At 41.7% G+C, this 13,136-nt stretch overlaps 1 protein-coding gene across 1 annotated transcript in view; it reads right to left on the bottom strand.

Moving 5' to 3' along the window:
- The window catches only part of gse1b (Gse1 coiled-coil protein b), a 166,346-nt gene that overhangs the window by 123,190 nt on the left and 30,020 nt on the right, over positions 1–13,136 (bottom strand). The gene's annotated exons all lie outside the window — the stretch shown is intronic.

Genomic DNA, 13,136 nt, shown 5'->3' with positions numbered 1-13,136 from the left:
CATTTACTGGGAAATGTGAATGGCTGGTGTCAGCCAAAAAAAAAAAACACCCACTGCTGTGCTCATATATCTGTTGTCAGGCGCCAAGAAAATATATACAGTAGGTAATATATACAGCAGAGCACAGCAAAACAACTCTATTCTCCAGAGAGAGAAGAAAGTAGGGAGACAGCGAGAACAAGATAGAGAGAGATATACTGATAGAAGGAGAGAGAGAGAGAGAGAGAAACACAAAGGGCTGTTTTCTGCTGGGTGGGTAAAGTGTGTCCAGGGGGCAGCTGAGTGAGCACACACACAACACAAAGTCTGTCATTAGTTCCAGCTTTCTGCAGACACAACAAACCGTGTGTGTGTGTGTGCATATGACAGAGAGAAAGAGAGAAGGAAAGAGAGAGTGACAATGCATCCATGTGCGCCGCTGGGTATGTGTAAAGGTTTTGTGCATGTGTGTGGAGTTTTAGACATTGACAAAAGCCTGTGTTGTTGAGCTTGTCCTCTCTGATGTACTGCTCCTTCAGGATCACAGGCCTGTGCAGTCAATACTCGCTCTGCGTGGCTGTGCGGATGTGTGCGCGTTAGATTAGTCACAATCCTCCTTTCTCCTCTTTTCATCTTCTCCTCCCCTCTTCTCTCTCCATCCTCCTCTCAGTGTCTTCCTCTGACACTGCCACACACACTGCCTCCTATCTACCAGCTGCCACTATGCAGCCATTCGTCAGAGCTACGATTAGCGAGCGGAGGAATGTCATGTAGCTGCAGCCGACTTCTCACCCCGACCCTGACCTTTCACCTCTGGGTGACCCCTGACGACCCGGAGCAGGAGCAGCTGCTTTTACTCTGTGATGACATGCTCCATTAGGCCTGACACCTGCTGCTACACGTATCAAATCACTGTGACACACACACACAGTCTTGCACACACACACACACATAGAAACACACACACACAGAAATACATACAATTTGTACACACAAAGATGCAAAAAAATGGGTGGTAGGAGCAAGATTCACAACAGTTACTTATGCACAGGCATACACAAACACAATGGCCTTTGCACATGCTAATGTAGAAAGGCGGCCCTCTTATGGGATTACACAGTCATTACAGAGAGGGGGTCATGAGGGGCACCTGTAGCTGAGCGGCTCCACAGTCTATTAGGATCCAGTGTGTGTGAAAAACAGAGAGAGAATAAAAGAGACCAAATATGTAGTATATAAATTGAGGTATAAGCAGGACTAGAGTAGTGTTATACAGCCAACACTAGCACCATTCAGTGGGCACTGTGCATATGTTCAGTGTGCAATAAGACCTTCTTTGTATGAGTGAGTGTTTCTGTGTGTGTGTGTGTGTGTGTGTGTGTGTGTGTGTGTGTGTGTGTGTGTGTGTGTGTGTGTGTGTGTGTGTGTGTGTGTGTGTGTACGCGCCCATGTCTGTGTGTGGGCCCCAGGCCGACTCTGACAGCTCAGTGGTAGCCATCTGCTGGCAGTCACACCAGGAGAAAGCAACCGCAGCCAAACAATGGAGAGCAATGACAGGCCAGGATTTGTGGTTAGTTTTCTATATGTGTGTGTGCATGCATGCGTGTGTCGTGGGGGGTTCTGTGTGTATTTTAGTGTGGTGTGCGCGCTTTCCCTTCAAAGATCCAAATGAGCCCCTCTCTATGAGCATGTGCAGAGGGGCGTGGCTGTTGTTGATAGGCTGTCTCTGTTACCAGGCGATAGATTAACGAGCCCAAATGGCCATCTGAGGAGGATAGATAGCATGGGCGAGTGTGGGCTCACTTCATCTGCCTAGTCTATGTTTATATGTCCGGCCAACCCTTTTCTCTTTAATCTCCTTTATCACTCCATATCCTTCTCTGTGTAAGATTGAAGTTCATACATAAAAAACCCACAAAAAATTAAATGTTAGGTGGATGTGCACATACTGCACTTTGGTGCACACATGCACAATTTACTCGCACATAACATCAAAGACTTTCTTTGTATATCCATCCAAAAAAAAAAAAACTGTTTGTCTCTCTCGCTCCATCTGCAGGTAGAGTGTCATCATGAATGTAGACAGATGGTTTGGTGTTGGAAGGAAGCTGGCTCCCTGGATTTGACACAGCAGTCTGAGAGCAAGCAGCATCCAGCTGGGTAGAGGCCTACACTGCCTTCTATAAAGAGCTTGCCAGGTGGCCAAGAAACAGGCTGCTGGGCTCCTGCAGCCACTACACGCATTACCCTGTAGTCACTATTCTGCTATTATATCACCAAACATGACACAGAGCTGTTTTTGACACAGACCAACAAATAAGTCAAGACCACAAGTCAGAAGCAGATAAACTGAAAAGCAAAACGCCAAAATGGAGGGGAGAAATGGCTGATTATGAAAAGAATCCTTCTCCCTGCACTCCATTTGACCAAGTGCACTGTCTGTGTTGTGTGTGTTGCTTTGGCCATCCATGCCGTTGGATGGCAGCACTTCAAAGGCAGCCATCAGCAAGTTCCTTCTCTTCCACCTCCCGCTGTTGCTAGTTTGTGTGTATGTTTGTCAATGTGTGCATGTGGAGCAGTGCCTCCTGTAGCTGGGGGCTACTGGTGATCACCACTACCGCAGCGAGGCTGGCATTGCATGCCCGCTGGCACACTAACAGGGCACACCTATTTACACAAACCCAGACTGAATGGCAGGCATTGTCTGGGTGAGAATGCAACACTTAAGCTTCTGATTAAGGCAGAACAAAACCCTGAGGGGCAAGAGTGGTGAATGCAGGGAGGGAGAGAGCCAGAGAGGGAGAGGGAACGAGATGAAGGGAGGCAGGAAAGCGAGGCTCTATAAAGGGGGATCTCATCTACTGTAGCTGTGGGAAGGTGAGATAGGAGGGGGAATTTGAGAGAGGAAATGAAAAGAAGGAGGCGAAAAAGGCGAGAGGGCAAGAATTGGCAGCCATGTAAGGGACTCAGAAAGGCAGGCATGGGAAGTGAGAAGAAGAGGAGGTAGGTGAGGATGAAAAGCAGTGGTAGGAAGGGAACCAAGAGGGAGGCAGGGAGGAAAAGGGGTGGTGGGGGGATGAGCAGGGAGGCAGGCTTAGGAAGAGATAAAAAGACAACACAGAAGGAGCCAAGCAGTGAGGCAAAGAGGGAGAAGACAGAAGGAGCTGCTGTCGAGGTATCCTCACTGATAAGGATGAAGTGATGTTGCCCTATAATAGCAATGAAAATAGACAGATAGCGCCCTCCAATGGTGCTCGTGCTCTAGTAATGCACTCTAAATCCTGCCCCCTCTTGTTCAGGGACTGTACTGCAAATAAACAAGAGTAGCCAATTCCAAATCAATTAAAGTGGTAACACAGTCATTTAAGCTGCTTTCTAGCTGGTTCTCAAACTTGAATTTGACACCAAGGATGGATGATTTAACAAAAAAGATGTAATATTCACAGAAAGCATGTAAAGCTTCTTCATTCAAAACAGTTCAGACACACATGAAATTCTCTGTTTATGCATGTGTGTGTGTGTGTGTGTGTGTGTGTGTGTGTGTGTGTGTGTGTGCGTGTGTGTGTGTGTGTGTGTGTGTGTGTACAATTAGCAGCACCTTGGCAACGTATGGGCAAAAACAGAATGCGTACGACAAGGGGTGAGCTACTCCCTGAATGTGTGTGTATCCTAGCAACAAGACAGACGTAGTAGCAGAGCAGTGAGCATCTGGCAGCATGGGACACAGAGGCCATTTAACATGATGTGCGCGTGCGTGTATGTGTGTGCGTGTGTGTGCGTTTTACATTTAACAGCTGTTAAGAGATTTAGGTATGGCTGTTTGTGGACATGCTTAAACACTCACCACCACTGTGTCAGTTCGTCAACTGAAATATTCTAAGAAAATAAACTCACATGATGGCAGTTCTTGTCCATTAAAGTAAGCATTAAACATGCAATTGTGTATCTATTTATGTACTGTAATTAGACAACTTTAGAACCCATTGATTAGTTAGCCTGTGAGCATAACAGGCAATATTTTGGGGCTTCCTGTGTCGCCATCAATTAATTGCTGTACTGTCTACCAGTCACTGTTTTAGGAATGTAGTTTAAAAAAAAAGAAAGATATTATATTTTGTCAAATGAACTCCCTCCCCTCTACATCATGCTTACTTGTATGGAATCAACACCTGGTCAAACCACAAAAGCTTGATGGATAAATTATATCATCCCTTGTCTAAACATTTTCCATATGTAGAATATATGCAGTGATTATTCTACAGACAACAGGAAATGGAAAACCCAGACTCTCTGCAGAAGTGAAATGGCCATGAAAATGTAATCTATTCTCTATGATGATTGATTAAATCCAATTTTGTAAGTATTACCAAACAGAATGAAAGATATTTCACAAACTACGGTCTGTCTGTGGCAGCTGTTGTCCATGTGGATGTTTACAAAAAAAAAAAAAAAGGAAAAATGCATGTCCATGAACATGCATCACTAGATTAAATTTCATGACCTTTGCAAAATTCCACAAGACTGTGTTGAAAAAGCAAATAAGCTATAAATAAACCAAAATAAACTGCCGTCTCCGCTCAAGGCTAACATTCCCATGGCCAAAATGTGGAAAAAATATTTTCAAAAATTGAAACTTACATTCTTCTTTAGAATATACAATATGAAGGATCCTTGTTTACCCCCAAACTGCCTTTCCTACTGCCTGAAACATCAAAATCTGTTTACTGGTCTCAGAAGTAATACTTTGAAACACGTGATCTATCCAGACTTCTATAGGTCATCTATGCCTGAAGGTGCTGTGTCAAGGATACATGAGTCTCTACTAGCATGAGACAGAAATCTTAGAGCAAAACAAATCTGTCAGTAAAGACAGACGTACTTTCAGTTGTGAGTCTGGTGCTGTTAAAACAATGCACTACTAAAATCAGTAGAGTACTCTTTGGGTGTTTTTGTAGTGTTATTTATACTTTTCAACATAGTTTCCAATTAGAACATTCAGTATCTGAGCAAAACATGCTCATGGTTTGTTCATCTGTCTTTTTATATATCACATATAAAAAGAGCAGCTTCAAAGGTTTTATTTTATCTCACAGTCTTTTCACAGGGACATTTGTCCCTGTGCAGCCGATTACACAAGCATACACGCACTATCTGTAGTGCCAGCAGTCCTCAGGACCAGATGTGCACCAGCAACTGTGGAAGCTCTCCATGGTAAGGTGGTTTCCAAACCTCAGGCCAGTTGGAGGGCTCTGGCCTGGGCAGAACTCTGTCTCCTCGGGCCTTACTGACTGCCAGCTTCTGCTCCACCGAGGAACGTCACCTAACAGCTAATCACCAAGTCTAAACCGCTTCTGCAATGCAGAGCCAAACCACAATAAGGAGATAACACATTTCACTAACACTACTGCAATCATGTGGCCTCATACCATATGTCCCCATGTTCTCTGTCTTTCAATACTCAGCAGTGGGGTGAAAGAGTCAGCAGAGATTATTTACACACACCATTACATCGCCTCAAATTTGAACATTAATCTGAATGATGACACACATTTCCTTGCTACACAAACAGGCGTAAGGGATCCCGATCAGAAGAGAGTTTTATATAATATACGTCATATATACAAGTCATAATTAACATTTAAGATATCTAAACAGACTGTTGTATGTTTGTAATAAAGCAATGATGGCAGGGGCAGATGGTGACGAAAGAAAATCATCAAAAAAAATTGTAGTGTTTTCTTTCTATTTGACTCTGTGCGGTACACTGCTGCTAACCCAATTACAATATTCTAACCCCCCCCCCCCCCCCCCCCCCCCTTTCTCTGTTTTTCTCTGCAGGCGGTCTCGGGAAGTGTGATGTCTTTTAAAATGGCGCCTGCTTCATGTGTTTTATGTTTCCTCATAAAAAAAAAAAAGCTTCCTTTAAACCCTTTGCTCACCAGTGTTCTCACTATGATAGGATGTCAAGTAAGCAATAGTGGGAATCACGACACAGAGCTAGGAAGAAAGAAAGACTGATTTCAGGAGGTTTGCCTTGCCCCATTTTTATATGTCTTTGATTTTCTTTAAATAATTCCAGTAATGATTTCCATATCCTGAAGGATTTAATTTAAACTGTGAGGTTGAAAAAGTTTGATGAAAAGCATAAAAAAATATAGCCTGGCAATTCTTTTGTGCATTTTTTTCCTTTCCTATTATGTTATTTATCATACGACCCATTGGACGGAGTACAACTCTTAGATACAGAACCACTGCTTTAGAATTAAGATGCCCTATTATAACAGCACACAATCCTGGTCATTACTGACAGTGCCCTGTGTTCTTGGGTGTTGTTTTTTGTCATGCCTATCCCAATTTTTGTAAGCTGGCCAAGGCATGAGTCTGCCAGGTCAGTCTCTATAGGTATCTTTATAATGAATCGATGCTGGAACAAAGGATTCCCACAATACCCTCCTAGCTGAGGAAGATTGCTGCAAGAATTGGAAAAGATGAGACATCCTGCAGAAAAGTTTAGGGGGGAAAAAACTGCTTCTGTGTCTGCATTTAAATTATGTAATTCCTTTATATTACATCCTTCTGTTGGTATTCCAGGGCTGAAGCAGTGCATTTTCTTCAGCGGGGACATTTATGAGAACCTTGAAGCAAGTTAAGAGCACCAAGTCAAGGTTATAGAGTTGTGTTTACTTCACTATTTGAGCAATGACCAATATGACTAGGGATGGGTAACGTTTAGGTTTTATCCGATACCAGTACCAAACCGGTACTTTTGAAACTGTGCCGGTGCTTAAACGGTGCTCGAACTGGTGCTTAAAGAATGGAGAACACAAAATTGGTCCAAAAACCTCTCATGTTCAGCTGTTTTTTTGTAAAAAGATAACAATGTTAGCCTTTTCTGCAGCTATAGGGGATTTATGGTATCACTTTGGCTGGAAGCAGTGCTTAATTAATGGAAAAAACACAAACTTTGTCCAAAAACCTCTCATGTTTAGCTGTTTCCCTCTTTTTCTTTGGTCATTTTAGCCTTTTTGCCCAGGGTGAAGGGAGTATCTGCCATCAAACAAGAAGACAGCTGCATGTAACTACAACGGTGTTTGCTAGTTCACCTTACGTGCATTAATTTAATAACGTGGTTAGCTTACACACGAATGTCAGAACCCAACCCTAAATATGACAAGCAGTCTCACCTTACTTTGGGAGTTTTGAGAAAATACTTGCCCCTGTGATAAGTTTTGAGAGTTTAAAATCCTATCCTAAATCGCAATGAGATTCAATGAGCTCTTAGTCAAGGTGAACATTATGGATTGTATTACGAGTAACATAATTCTGAATGTCTGATACCTGTGGCAAAATGGCACACCAGCAAAGAGGTTTTCAGACTCAATGATACACTGAGGTGCTTAATGGTTATGCTTAGGGTTCAATCACACAGCACTGGAAGCTGGTGAGAAACCGTCTGGCAACCACTGGGTATATGGAAAACAAACAAACAAATAAATAAATAAAATAAAAAGCACATGTTCCCCAACTGGTTGAGAGGCATTGCTGGATGTTCCTGGAGGTCACTGTGAAATCAGCTGCTAAAGCCCCATTACCACATGTTGTGTTTGCCAGCAGTTTGCTGACTTAACTGCAACTACTCCTAAACTACTCACAAAGCAGTAGTGAATCTGCAAAAAGTGCAACACCAACTGGAAATGGAGACCATTTGCCTTCAAAGTAAAGGTTATGCCTTACCGCTGCAGCCTACACATTTCAAAAACAAAAGGTTATCCCTTTCCAGTTTGCATGGCACTATTTAAAGATTCACTACAGCTTGGCGAACAAATGGCAAAGGTCTACAGATAAGACAGCGTCTTCCATGCAACTGCAGCAATCTGCTAGTAACCAAAGCAATACTTTTGTCCAGCACCCTTGTTGTGACCAATTTCACCTTCCAACAGGCAGGAACCTCTAGCATCCAGTTTCCAACTGTTCAGGGAATACACATTTTTCCCCAGTGACCAGAGTTTGCCAGGGGGTCACTGACCAGTCTCTAGGCCTGTGTGACTGAGACTTTAGAAAGGATATTGCAAACACATTAAGCTGGACCAAAGAACCTCAAACCTGATATCAAATAATTTCTGATCTACTAAGGATATCCTTAACGCCCAATGATGTTTTTCTTTTTTTATCTTATAATAAGTGTTATAGAGAAGCGTTGTTTTTAGTTTTTAGATTTTTTTCATGAAAGTGACAGTGTGGCAGCAGGGAAGTGAGCACAAAAATATCCTCAGCACATCTTCAGTGACACACACTCACACAGACACACTCAAAGCTGGCTCATATGCATGCCTCAAGAGTCAGACCACAACCGAACCATATAACATCCCAACCACACACACGCACAGACACTGACACAGACTTCAAGACTCTGTACATTGCTGCACAGCTTCCATCTCAGTCCTTGATGCTTCCCCCACCCCATCCTTCTCCTCAGTCAATTTTTTATCAATACTCCTGTTTTGCCCACTTGGTCCATTAGAGTGTTTTAAGGCCACATTAATAGCCTCACAGCACGGCCTATGCCACCATCATATTGCGAGATAGCACCTCCCAGTCAGCTCTCTCCATTTCTTTTTCTCCATCCTCTCTTCGTCCGCGGGCTAAAACAATCGATCACTTCAAACTCCTTGTAGTCCTTTCTGAATCAATGTCTCGTTAAGAACTGGAAGGGGCTGTAATAGTGTGCTCTTGTAAGTGTGTGAACATGTGTGATCAGTGTGGCAGAAAATGAAAAAGAAAGTCTGCCAGAAGGAAACAAAGAGAAAGAGAGTTTGGTACCATAAAAATGAATCTCACAGTGCTGTTCATCCTGGGACACCAACTATTAAAATAAGCTGTGATCTACTTCCTGGGGGACAGGAAATCATGGAGGTTGGGCACCCTGGAAACTAATGTGGATGGGTCAGCAATAGAGAGAGAGAGAGAGGTATAGGAAGGAGACAGCATGTGTGCATGTGTGTGTGTGGAAGACTGTGTGAGAGAAATGAGCCAAACCTCACCGCTAACTTGGCCAGGGCTTCTGGAGCCAGAGAGAAAGCCTTGCTAACCACAAACTCTCTGTCTCCCTGTCTCTCTCACATACACACCCTTGTTGAAAGTGTCTAACTGTTTGAATACGTCATTTCAAAACATGGGTTACTGGCCAGGACAGCAAGGGAAGTAGCTTGTGAAAGAAAGAAGGCTATATATGAAGAAAAACTGCAGTGGCTGAGACAAAGTGAGCGGAAAACAATGCCTTAATTCATTTTGATCCTGAGAAAAAACAAACATGAAACATATTCTCCCGCTACAGTTGTGTGATCCTCTCACATCTCCTGCCCTCACCACTCCACTGTATTTAAATTCCTGTTGCTGCAGCTCATTATATTTCCCAAATGCACTAGAGTAGGTGGTTGCATTGCTGCACTTAGAGTCAATAGCGGGACTGCAGAGCCATGAAAATGAATAAGAATAGAGGCTCTTCACACAATGTCACTGTGTAAAAAGGCCTGGGAGTGCTAATCTACAGCATGGCTGCTCTTGGCCCATTTATATTTCACACTGACACTACATTAGCTGCCCCTGGATGAGCACAGAGTCTGCAAACTCGGCTCTGCCTTACCCACAGACAGTGCCGAGAAGTAACTAATTACATATGAAATTTAATTTCACACTAAGTATATCCATAATCAGTTACAGATGCGGGAAAAAATGTAATCAAATTACTGTTATTCTTCAAAATGTTGGGTGATTTTAAAAAGGGTAAATATGAAAGTATTCCCTTCAATAAACAAATATACATCTTTCTGCAGTGCAGGAATGCTGTTGGGTCAGCAAAGCAGTTGGTACATATACGAGTCCAACACTATTAAAAACAGGACGGCCTACAGGGACCTGTCTCTAGACAGGCTTCATTCAATAAGCAGTATGTGATCAAATTTTGAGTATTGATTTTGTGACCAGCCGTCCATGCCAAGGTGGATTGCCATGTCATAAGGTAAGAATCTGTTCTGTGCTGGATATTCAATAAATATCTGCTATATTTAGTTTGGTTAAGAGTGGTGAAAACGCTGTCAGCATTAAAATGTTTCACGTCAAACCCAAGCTTAGAGAAAAATTTTACTCTTTACTCCAAGTTTATAATACTTCTATTAAGTAACTGAAACTAGTTAATAGTAATGAGTAACTAGTAACATTTTTCACAGATAAATAAGAATTTATTTCAATGTTAAAGTGAAGAAAAAAGTACTAAAATGAGAAGCTTGCTCCAAATTAAAATGCCACAACTTCAATGGGATTCTGACAATGAAAGATAAAGGTAGGCTACAGGAAAGGGCAAAAAGAAGCGGCGGGTGTAAGAAGACGGCTTATTTATGGAAAAGACGTAATAATACTGTGTAGTACAAAGGTTTCTCACCTCAAACAGGTTAATCTGTCACCTCAGGCAACCCTGCCTGAACGCCTGGACATCTGACAGTGCACACAAACACACTAAGGCATAATCAGACACACACGCCTCTGTCTGTGTCGACACAAGCTTGTAGGTAGGTTGAGAAGCGTTGCTAAAGGGAGTGCATGCAGGTTCTCTTTGGCATTTTTTCTTTTTTGTTTGTTTTATTTATTTTTTCCTCATGATAGAGGTTTAGGAAAAGCTACACAGAGTTGTTTGTTTGTGTGTGTGTGTGTGTGTGTGTGTGTGTGTGTGTGTGTGTGTGTGTGTGTGTGTGTGTGTGTGTGTGTGTGTGTGTGAGACAGACTGTGTGCGACAGAGTGTGCTAGCAGGCAGAGACAAAAGGAGCATATGGCAGCAGCAGCCGAGGCTGTAAATTAAACATAGAGGAAGATTAGATAATGAATGTGTGCTCTGAGACAAAGAGACAACAGTAAGCCAGAGGCAGAGCAGACCGCTCCAGCACCAGAACTGTATGTGTGTATATGTCGTTAAACACATAATAAATGCGTGGAGCAAACAAATAAGGTGACCGACTGGCATGAAATCATTACAAAGAAATAAAAAGACAAAAGAAATGAGAAACACGGGGACGGGAGGCTGTATATAAAACCTTGACCAGTCACACGTGTGAGGGACAGCGCAAGAAACTGGACCCCTCCTCTCTAAATTACACATAGTGTAATGCATGCTCAAGCATACAGAAAGAGTCATGTGACATATCAACTCTGAAAGTTAACACTATAGTAAACAAATATAGTTCTTATTTTTCTATTTTCTGAAGAATATCATTTTGCTAGAACAAATCACGTATCTTCAGCAACACAAACTTTACAGTGTTCCCTTCATTCGCCCAGTGATATGCAAAACACATTCAAAGGCAGAGAGCATGAAGCTATTTTTGCCTGACAAATGACACTTCAACATTTAGGTCGTAAACTGGCAAACCTCTCTACCTGCTGATTTAGAAAAATTAAAACATTAAGAGTATTCTGTACTACTGTAGATTAAACTACTCAGTAGTATATAAAATATATAAAGAAGTTTTAACCTAACCACACACAGGAAAAAAATGCTGAACAGAAGTATATTTATAACAATAAATAAACATGTTTAGCTCAGAGCCACTATAGTCAATAGAGTGTTATTTTTATATCCAGAAAATTTAGTGGTGTAGCTCCGCTCTGGGACCTCCCCACTCTTTTGTATGAGTGAAAAGCATACAGTGGGATGAGTGTACCTCCCTGCCCTTCTGTGTACATACATGCAAAGCCAGAGGCAGAGGAAATCAGCAGAAAGACCCCAGCACAGAAGATAGCTGATGTCAGAGACAACAAATATGACTTTGGTTAAGTTAGATACTGGATGAAAGGAGGAGATGAGCTAGAGGCAGGATGCAAAATGGCTTGCAGATGTGCACCACCTGTAGGCCACTGATAGCTGATCTGCCAGGACTGAGCTTGAATTTGTGGCTTGCTTGAAGGGATGTAATGCTCAGTTATGTTATTTTGAAGTTTACTGTACATTTTAGAGTTATCTTATATTTACTTCAATCATATTTTCAATGCAAGACTTTAATTTAAAATTAAAAAATTTAAAGTTTTAATAATTCAATTCAGTATTTTTGTCAGTCTAACATGTATATATCTATACACAATCATCACAGAGTGTGTAAGTACAGAATATATGTCTGTACCCTTTCTCGGCCTTAACGCGTGGGCTAATCTGAGCGACACTTTGCACAAACATCAGCACACATGCAGCAATTATTAGCATCTATGTGCTTTTCAAAAACATTTATTATAAATCTCCAATTCTTCTGATTCTTATATTGTTTGTCCCTTTGCAAATGCAGTGTTACGTTCTCTGCATTTCGTTCATGTGTCATGTTCAATGTATGCTGTCTGTACATAACTCAGTTACAAAAATGTGTCCTTTGTGTCCCACTAAATTTGCAATGAAAGATTTGAGAAAGCACTACAGTCCTGGGAAAAAAATCCCGTAGGATAGGTTTTTGCTAATTACTATAATATTTATGTTATAGGATAGTATTTGTTGAGATTTTTAAGAATCTATTTTTATTTTATTTTACAATTTTTATTTTATTCTATTCTATTGTGTACAGTATCTTGTTGATATCTTATTCTAGTGGTTTTTCTCCAATTTTTCTATGCAACTTTGTACTGTCCACTGCTGTAACAAAACAAATTTCCCACGCATGGGACTAATAAAGGTTATCTTATCTTAACCACATAACTAAAATGCTGGATGATCACAACTATGTGGTAGTACCCTGTGATTCCTATTATTAAATGTCTGACATGGGATTAGAAACTGAGTCTGTACCATATTAACTGTGTCCATATTCTTATCACCTAAGCATGCACATTTACACACTTCAAACACAGCTTGAACGCCCGCACACATACACAGACTGAACTTCTGCAAGCCTCTATCTTGCTCTTTGTGTGTGTGTGTGTGTGTGTGTGTGTGTGTGTGTGTGTGTGTGTGTGTGTGTGTGTGTGTGTGTGTGTGTGTGTGTGGGATGGGGTGGAAGCATAGAGGGAGTATGGTTTAGGGTAATCTGTCACTGTCTCATTACTGGGCCACATAAAGCAGGGAGGTGGGGTGTGGGGTGTAATGCAATAACAAAAAAAAAAAAAAAAGGAAAAAAGAATCAGAAGCG

The sequence above is a fragment of the Rhamphochromis longiceps genome, linkage group LG1, assembly GCF_057381845.1.
Source record: "Rhamphochromis longiceps isolate RC_006_pf linkage group LG1, R_longiceps_female_GT1.1, whole genome shotgun sequence".
Lineage (NCBI taxonomy): Eukaryota > Metazoa > Chordata > Actinopteri > Cichliformes > Cichlidae > Rhamphochromis > Rhamphochromis longiceps.
Note: the sequence above shows the minus strand (reverse complement) of the source record. Positions and strands in the feature narration are given on the sequence as shown.